The sequence below is a fragment of the Pipistrellus kuhlii genome, unplaced genomic scaffold, assembly GCF_014108245.1.
Source record: "Pipistrellus kuhlii isolate mPipKuh1 unplaced genomic scaffold, mPipKuh1.p scaffold_m20_p_100, whole genome shotgun sequence".
Classification (NCBI taxonomy): domain Eukaryota; kingdom Metazoa; phylum Chordata; class Mammalia; order Chiroptera; family Vespertilionidae; genus Pipistrellus; species Pipistrellus kuhlii.
The window spans coordinates 555,645-565,361 of record NW_023425406.1 but is presented as its reverse complement, the minus strand read 5'-3'; positions in this window follow the sequence as shown (position 1 = coordinate 565,361).

Sequence of the window (9,717 nt, the reverse complement as noted above, 5' to 3'; positions counted from 1 at the left end):
GGGTACTTAAACTGCAGAGAGATTAGAAACCAAAAGTGTGGAGAATATGCAATTATCACTAAGGATTAAAGGCCAAGGAGATTAGGCAGAAGCAAAGAGATAGAGAAAAGTCAGACACACGTGGCTGGCGTGGCTCAGTGGTTGAGCATTGACCTATGAACCAGGAGGTCACGGTTCGATTCCTGGTCAGAGCACATGCCTGCGTTGTGGTCTCGATCCCCAGTGGGGGGTGTGCAGGAGGCAGCCAATCAATGATTCTCATCATTGATGCTTCTATATCTCTCTTCCTCTTCCTTCCTCTCTGAAACCAGTAAAAATGTATTTTTAGAAAAAGGAAAAGAAAACACACAGTAAGAGAGGATTATATAGTTGGTTGGTGGTAACAGGAGCATGGAATGAGTCCCATCATAATAGTTCAGAGGTGAGAGGTTGAGGGTGTGAATAAGAAAACCTGGTCCCCAGAGCTTCTTTTAAAAAATATATATTTTGTTGATTTTTTATAGAGAGGAAGGGAGAGGGAGAGAGAGAAACATCGATGAGAGAGAAACATTGATCAGCTGCCTCCTGCACACTTCCTACTGGGGATGTGCCCGCAGCCAAGGCACATGCCCTTGACCGGAATCGAACCTGGGACCCTTCAGTCCACAGACCGACGCTCTACCACTGAGCCAAACTGGTTAGGCCCCAGAGCTTCTTAAAGACATGGTTTAGCCCTGGCCAGTATGGCTCAGTTGGTCAGGTGTTGTTCCGTGCGCCAAAAGGTTGAGTGCTGATTTGATTCCCAGTTAGGGCACATGCCCAGGTTGCCAGCTGGATTCCCTGAGAGAGGGCATGCAGGAGGCAGCTGATTGATATTATGCTCTCAAATTGATGTTTCGCTCTCTCCCTCTCCCTTCCTCTCTTTCTAAAAATCAATACAAATATCTTTAAAAAAAACAAACAGATAAACCTGCTTCAAACTCCCCAAAGCTCAGATGTTTGATTCTGCCTGCGTTGCTATCCATGTGTCTGAGGTTACTGTTGTGAAGATTATTTTTATGTGTCAAATTGACTGGGCCGTGAGGCAGTCTGTGTATGTCTGCGAGGGTGTTTTAGACAAGATTAATGTTTGGATCAGTAAAATGAGTAAAGCAGATTGCCCTCCCTAGTGTGGGTGAAGTTCATTCAATCCATTGAAGACCTGAAAAGAATAAAGAGGCAGTGTAAGGCCGTAGCCGGTTTGGCTCAGTGGATAGAGCATGGCCTGAAGACCGAAGGGTTTAATTCCGGTTAAGGGCACATGCCCAGGTTTCGGGCTCGATCTGCAGTGTAGGGCCTGCAGTAGGCAGCCGATCAATGATTCTCTCTCATTGTTGATGCTTCTCTCTCTCCCTCTTCCTTCCTCTCTGAAATCAATAAGGATTTTTTTTTTTTTTTTTAAAGAGGCAGAGTAAGAGAAAACTCTCCTGCCTGACTACTTACACTGGGACATTGGCCTTTTTCCTGCTTGCTGATAGTTGAACTTGGGACTTCTTTGGCTCCATAGTCACATGAGCCAATCTATAATAATAAAAGTGGAATATGCTAATTAGACCAGACATCCTTCCGGACAACCTTCCAGATGAAGCCAAGCCGGGTCTGCAAGGGAAGTCCAGGTCCCGGGTGCCTGCCTGCGGCCGGAGGGAAGCCCGGGTCCCAGGGGCCAGAGGGAAGCCGGTGCCGGCAGCTGGGAGGAGGAAATAAATAAATAAATAAATAAATAAATCTCTACACACACATCCACATGCACTCATCCTATTGGCTCTGTTTCTTTGGAGAACCCGGACATATGCAGCTGTCTTCCTTATTCCTACACGAATTCTCCACTAATGGGGAAACTTGAGCACGTTGAATGGTACGCTATAGGGCCTACGTGGGCTGCGGAAGACAGAAAGGCCAAGTGAGACCTAACAGCTTTGGTGCAGGGTCTAGGGACTGGAAAGTTCTATGAGCTCAAAATGAAGAGGTGGTAGAAAGAAGGAAGTTGGAAAACGAGAAGGAACAGGTTGAAGGGCATGCTCAGAGACTTGGCATTTGGATCTTAACATGTCAGAGCAATTCTGTGGATGATGAAGAGGTCTAGAAGGCACAACGGTGAGAAGAGGGGGCTGAGGAGAGATCCAGGTGTTTGAAGGTAAGGTCAAGAAACTGGGAGATTGGGCCCCGGCCAGTGTTGGCTCAGTTGGTTGGCCACTGACCCGTGCATCGAAAGGTTACTGGTTCCATTCCCAGTCAGAGCACGTGCCTGGGTTTCAGGCTTGATCCCCAGTAGAGGGTGTGCAGAAGAGAGAAACATATCGATGTTTCTCTCACTCTTGGCTTCTCCATTTCTCTGTTTCTAAAATCAAATTTTAAATCTTTTTTTTAAAAGATACTGAGAGGTTGGGATATTGTGTGGGCGAGTGGAAGGTTGGGAGTCATAGGTGAATATGCAGAGTGAGAGCATAAGAAGGTGCAGAAGTTGGCCATGCCCAATGAGAAGAACCTCAAGGAGTCTCTTCATAGAACTGTGGGTGCCCTCACAACATGGCGACTGACTTCTTCCAGAAGGAGCGAGCCAGGAAGGAGGAAGCAGAGGTGCCTTTTATGACCTGCTCCTCAAAGTTGCCAGCTGTCATTTATGCTTCACTTTATTCATTAAAAATATTTACTTAAGAAATCAGAAACACCAATCAGAAAGGACATATGCACCCCTATGTTCATAGCAGCACAATTCACCATAGCTAAGATTTGGAAACAGCCTAAATGCCCATCAGCAGATAGATGAATGGATTAAAAAACTATGGTGCATCTACATAATGGTGCAGTAAAAAAGAAGGAATTATTACCATTTGCAGCAACCTGGATGGAACTGGAGAGCATTATGCTGAGTGAAATAAGCCAGTCAGAGAAAAAAAACACACCACATGATCTCACTCATTTATGGATAATAAGGAACATTATAAACTGATGAACAAAAAGATAGATACAGAGACAGTAAAAGAAACAGACTGTCAAATTACAGCGGGGAGGGTAGAGAGATACGGGGGAGATAAAAGATCTACCAAAGGACTTGAATGCATGCATATAAGCATAACCAATGGACGAAAAACTCTGGGGGGGGGGGGAGGGCATGTATGAGAGTGAGTGAGGGGCCAAAGGTAAGATATGTACACATATAATACCTTAAAAAAATATTTACCACCTTGCCAGGTTAGTTTAGTTGGTTAGAGCCATGGATGGCAAACTGCGGCTCTCGAGCCACATGCAGCTCTTTGGCCCCTTGAATGTGGCTCTTCCACAAAATACCACAACCTGGGCGTATCTATTTTCAAGACGCGGCATTAGAAGAAGTTTAAGTTTAACAAATTTAGCTCTCAAAAGAAATTTCAGTCCTTGTACTGTTGATATTTGGCTCTGTTGACTAATGAGTTTGCCGACCACTGGGTTAGAGCATCATCTCAATATGCCAAGATTGTGGGTTTGACCTCTGGTCAGACCACATATAAGAAGCAACCAATGAATGCACAACTAAGTGGAACAACAAATCAATGTTTCTCTTTCTCTCTCCCCCTTCTTCTTTATCAAATCAATCAATAAAAATTTATTTAAAATTGAGTCACCAAGTCCAGCCCTCACTCAAGAGGAAGGGAAGTAGCTACAACCTCTTACAGGAACATTAAAAAAAAAAATTGTGGCTCTAGCCAGTTTGGCTCAGTGGATGGGGCATCAACCCGCAGACTGAAGAGTCCCGGGCTCGATTCTGGTCAAAGACACATACCCGAGTTGCGGGCTCAATCCCCAGTGTGGGGCATGCAGAAGGCAGCCAATCAATGATTCTCTCTCATCATTGATGTTCCTCTCTCTCTCCCTCTCCCTTCCTCTCTGAAATCAATAAAAAAATATTTTTTTTAAAAAAATTGTGGCCATAGATTAAAACCACCAGAGCAGAGATATTGATTAACTTTAGACTTTGTTAAGAATGCATGTTAAAATAGCTAGGGTAACTACTAAAAAATTCATATAGTGCTTCTAAATAAATAGAAGGGAAAATGAAAGAAAAACAAGTTCGACCCATCTAAAAGATGACTAAGACTGGAGGGAACGAATGGGATGGTTGCTTGGGTTCAGGCTTTCTCCCACTCCTTTTTAAAAAAATATATATTTTATTGATTTTTACAGTGAGGAAGGGAGAGGGCTAGAGAGTTAGAAACAGTGATGAGCGAGAAACATCAATCAGCTGCCTCCTGCAAACCCCCTGCTGGGGATGTGCCCGCAACCAAGGTGCATGCCCTTGACCAGAATCGAACCTGGGACCCCTCAGTCCACAGGCTGATGCTCTATCCACTGAGCCAAACCAGTTAGGGCCTCCCACTTCCTTTTAATGTGCCTTTGTACTTATTGCTGAGGTAGGGTGTTTCCCAGACCCAGACTGTGTGCAGCCGGGCCATTTAGGTGCACTTGCAAAAGATTTGGAAGGCTAAAGAAAGCGGAGGGAGGAGGAGGAGCATTTTTTTACTGTGTGGAGCTCTTTCTCTGCTGGATGTCAAGGTCAAGGGGGAGTGGGGCTTCAGCAGCAATGCTCCCTGTCCAGCCTTTGCTTCTTGTGGCAGCAATGGCTTCCAGGTCCCAGCTTGCTGATCCCTGGCTCATGATTATGGTGGTGTCTTTTTTTATTTTCTCTCTCAGCACAGTTAGCCACGTTTATTGAATGGAAAAATCTAGGTCATCATAAAAACCCACTTTCTTCCATTTTCTCCTCAGTATTGAGGCTGTCATGGTGGTGTCTTCTTCTTTTAAAAAAAATATTTTGTATTGATTTCAGAGAGGGAGAGGGATAGAAACATCAATGATGAGAGGGAAGCATGGATCGGCTGCCTACAGCACGCCCCCACTGGGGATGGAGCCCACAACCTGGGCATGTGCCCTGATTGGGAATCAAACTGTGACCTGGTTCATAGGTTGCCGTGCAACCACTGAGCAGCACTGGCAGGGCTGGTGGTGTCTTCTTGAACTCAATAGTTACACTGCTGACTGCCTGTTCCCCTACCTTGCTGAGGGCGGCAGAGATAGCAGCTAGCTGTCTTGGGGAGCCCGCCCAGAACACACCCCTCTGGCCCCTCTGATGGTTGTATGATTCCAATTTCTTGTACAAAATGTCTTTCTGTGTAAGATAGCTGGAGCAATTTCTGCTTCCTGCCCCGAAACTTCACTGATAGAAAGAGGAGGGGAAAGACCTAGCTGGTGTGGCTCAGTGGATAGAGCATCGGCCTGCAGACTGAAGGGTCCCTGGGTTGCGGCTCAATCCCCAGTGAGAGGTGTGCAGGAGGCAGCCGATCAATGATTTTCTCTCAACATTGATGTTTCCATCTCTCTCTTTCTCCCTTCCTCTCTGAAATAAATAAAAATGTATTAAAAAAAAAAAAAAGAAAGAAAGAGGAGGGGAAAGAAAGCGGGGGTGAAGGCAGAGAAATTTGGAAAGGAAGACAAATAGAAAGCACTTAGTAAGCGGGCAAGAGTAAATCCAAACATACAGCAACCACTACCAATGAGATCAACTAAACCCTACAGGTAGAAGACAGACAGACAGACAAAGTCACCATGTGACCCAGCAGTCCGCTCTTTGGTGGTTACCTTACAGCACATGTGTCAAACACAAGGCCCGCGGGCCAAATCCGTCCCGCCAGGCCTTGCAATGTGGCCCGCACCGCGCTGTCATCACTGCACTCCGCTGCGTTTCCATCACAATGACAGTTTATGACTGTTCAGTAAACCATTCGGCCCGCGATTTAGGCTGGATTTTAGATTTTGGCCCCTTCTCTGATTGAGTTCGACACCCCTACCTTACAGAAATGAAAGCTGCTCACCAAAGTCCTCTGCAGTGAATGTTTTCTTAGAATATATTTTTATTAATTTCAGAGAGGAAGGAAGAGAGAGATAGAAGCATCAATGATGAGAGAGTATCACTGACCAGCTGCCTCCTGCAAGCCCCCCACTGGGGGGAGGGAATCGAACCCACAACCCAAGCAGATGCCCTTGGCCGGAACCGAACTTGGGACCCTTTAACCGGCAGGCCGACGCTCTATCCACTGAGCCAAACCGGCTGGGGCATGCAGTGAATGTTTTGAGCAGCTCTATCCATCATCACCCAAAGCTGCAAACAACCCAGATGTTCTTCAGCGGGTTTATGGCTAAACAAATACTGGCACGCTACTCAGTAATAAAACAGAAAAACTGTGTGAGCACACACACACACACACACACACACACTGCTAACAATCCCCAAAACTACACTAAGCAAAAGAAGCCAGATGAAAGAGTACATACTGTACAATTGTGTTTGTAATACATTCTAGCAAAAACAGAAGTAGCCCAGAGCAAGTCAGGGGCCAGGGGCTGGGGCTGGAGGGAATTTGTAGAAGTAATGGAAATGTTCAATATCTTTAAAAAATATACATATTTTCTACTTATTTCAGAGAGGAAGGTTGGTGGAGAAAGGGATAGAAATAGCAATGATGAGACAGAATCCTTGATCAGTTGTCTCCTGCATACCCCACACTGGGATCGAGCCTGCAACCTGGGCATGTGCCCTGACCAGGAATCATACCGGGATCTCCTGGTTCATAGGTTGATGATCAAACCACTGAGCTACGTGGACAGGGCTATATCTTGATTTTGGTGGTGGTTACATGACATTTATAAAAAATCACTGAACTGGCCGAGACCGGTTTGGCTCAATGGATAGAGCGTCGGCTTGGGGACTGAAGGGTCCCGGGTTTGATTCCGGTCAAGGGCATGTACCTTGGTTGCGGGCATATCCCCAGTAGGGGGTGTGCAAGAGGCAGCTGATCGATGACTCTCTCTCATCGATGTTTCTAACTCTCTACCTCTCTCCCTTCCTCTCTGTACAAAATCAATAAAATATATATTTTTAAAAATCATTGAACTGTACGCTTCAAAAGGGTGAATGTAGCTATATGTAAATTATCCTATATAATAAAAGGCTAATATGCAAATTGTCCCCTCGACCGGGAGTTTGACCGGGAATTCGACCAGGGGGCAGGACTGGATGGCCAACCGCCTGTGGCCCTTCCCCACTGCCAGCCAGGCCTGATGGACCCCCATTGGGGTGGGCCGCCCGGACCCCACCCATGCATGAATTCATGCACCGGGCCTCTAGTACTTCAATAAAGCTGATTTTAAAAAAGATAAGGACTTAAAAAAAAAAAAGTTCATGTTTTTGGTGCCCCTAAAACACAAACAAAAGATAAGGACTTGTAGATGGTATCAAACTAAACCAAAGCTAAACTACATGCTGTTTCAAGAGGTACACCTAAGCCGAAACCGGTTTGGCTCAGTGGATAGAGCGTCGGCTTGGGGACTGAAAGGTCCCGGGTTCGATTCCGGTCAAGGGCATGTACCTTGGCTGCGGGCATATCCCCAGTAGGGGGTGTGCAAGAGGCAGCTGATCGATGACTCTCTCTCATCGATGTTTCTAACTCTCTATCCCTCTCTCTTCCTCTCTGTACAAAATCAATAAAATATATATTTTAAAAAAAAGAGGTACACCTAAGACACAGACATAGAGGGAAAGGGGACAAATAGAGAAAGATATGCCAGGCTCCTGAGCCCGCCCTGGTAGCCGCTGGGATGTTCTTCCTGTTCCAGTGGCTTCTGTGGCTCACAGCCCTCATCACGTGGCTGTCTGGGGGAAGTCTGGCCGGACTCTGGGGGACTGCCCGCAATCAGGGGGTGTGAATGGGCAAGTCCCAGCCCTCTGTCTGTCTAGGACCCCTCCCCCCCAACCTTCACAGGGAACACGTGGCCTTGGAGGGATGGCTCCCCTCTGTTCAAAGCCAGTCCCTCCTGTTCTCTTAGGATAGGGGTGTCGAACTCAATCAGAGAAGGGGCCAAAATCTAAAATCCAGCCTAAATCGCGGGCCGAATGGTTTACTGAACAGTCATAAACTGTCATTGTGATGGAAACGCAGCGGAGTGCAGTGATGACAGCGCGGTGCGGGCCACATTGCAAGGCCTGGCGGGACGGATTTGGCCCGCGGGCCTTGTGTTTGACACATGTGTCTTAGGACTTGCTCTGCCCCAACTCCTCTTTTGTTCCTCCTGCTCTTGCTCCCATTGACCCCTCCATCTCGGCAAGCAGCAGTGGGAAAACGGGCTTTGGGGTTATCTAGAAGCAAGTTCAAACCCCAGCTCTGCCATTTACCTTCTGGGCCATCTTGGGTAAGTCACGTGGCCCGCCTGAGCCTCCGTTCCCTCGTCTGTGAAAGGGGGGCGATCGTGGTGCTTACTTAAAGGTGATGGGCTGAGGAGCTGGTGAGCCACGGGGCAGGGAAGGCCGGGCACAGCACAACCTGGCTGAGTGACCGTGCGGCCTGGGACTCCTCATTTGGAGGGTGAGGACAATAACGGAATCTTTATCCCAGGTTCACGTTCAGATACAATGAGCAAGTGAAGAGAAAGACTTCCTGGCTGTGCTCCTGGGACCCAGTCCTTGGCCTCTTGGGTAAGGTGACCAGAGTCCCGCTTTTGGCGGGACAGTCCCGAATCTTTCCAAAAATCGGGACTGTTTTAAAACGCCGCGGGACAAATTGTTAAAAATCGGGACTGTCCCGCCAAAAGCGGGGCGTCTGGTTACCTTACTCTTGGGGCTTCAGGTTCCAAACCTGTCATATGGACTAATGGTTGATCTCCCTGGGCACTAATTGCGATGGGGACTAGTATAATAGCTGAGCGCTCTGTGTGCTTAGGCAGAGCACCCTAACCGGCTCTCCCCTCCTCTGACTGTACTCTTATCATTGTTGCAGCGGTCAGCATCAAACCCTGTCATCTATAAAGGATTTGCGGAAGTTGGTGGCGGCGGAAGAGGCTTTGGGAACTAGAGGGGGTGAGTGGAAGCAGAGGTGGCTGGGGAGAAGAGAGGCCAGGCCTATCAGTGATCAGATCAGAGCGGTCAGGAAGCAGAGTGCAGCTCAGTGCATCATGGAAAATACCCCCATCTCGGCTGCTCAGGCCGGCCCTTCGCAGCCCGCTCCGGGCCCACTGGCCTTGTGCCCCTGCTCAGCCTCCTCACGGTTCCTAAAGGGGCCGGGCCAGTGGCACAGAGCCCTGCCAGCACGCCCACTCGTGGTCTTCTGGCACCAAAAGCCTGGCCACTGGTAGCCCTGGGGCTGGGCCTGAGCTGAAAGACCCTCCACCTTCACTCGGGTGTCCAGTCTTTTTAAAAAATATATATATTTTATTGATTTATTTTTACAGAGAGGAAGAGAGAGGGAGAGAGAACCAGAAACATCGATGAGAGAGAAACATCAATCAGCCCCCTCCTGCACACCTCTCACTGGGGATGTGCCTGCAACCAAGGTCCATGCCCTTGACCGGAACCGAACCCGGACGCTTCAGTCTGCAGGCTGACACTCTATCCACTGAGCCAAACTGGTCAGGGCAGGTGTCTAATCTTTTTCTAAAGATATATATTTTATTGAGCTCAGAAAGAAAGGGAGAGGGATAGATAGAAACACCGATGATGAGAGAGAATCATTGATCCATTGATCGGCTGCCTCCTCCTGCACACCCCACACTGGGGCTGCAGCCTGCAATCTAGGCATGTGCCATGACCGGGAATGGAACTGTGACCTCCAGGTTCATAGGTCGACACTCAAGCACTGAGCCATGCTGGCTGGGCTCAGGTGTCTAGTCTTGTGC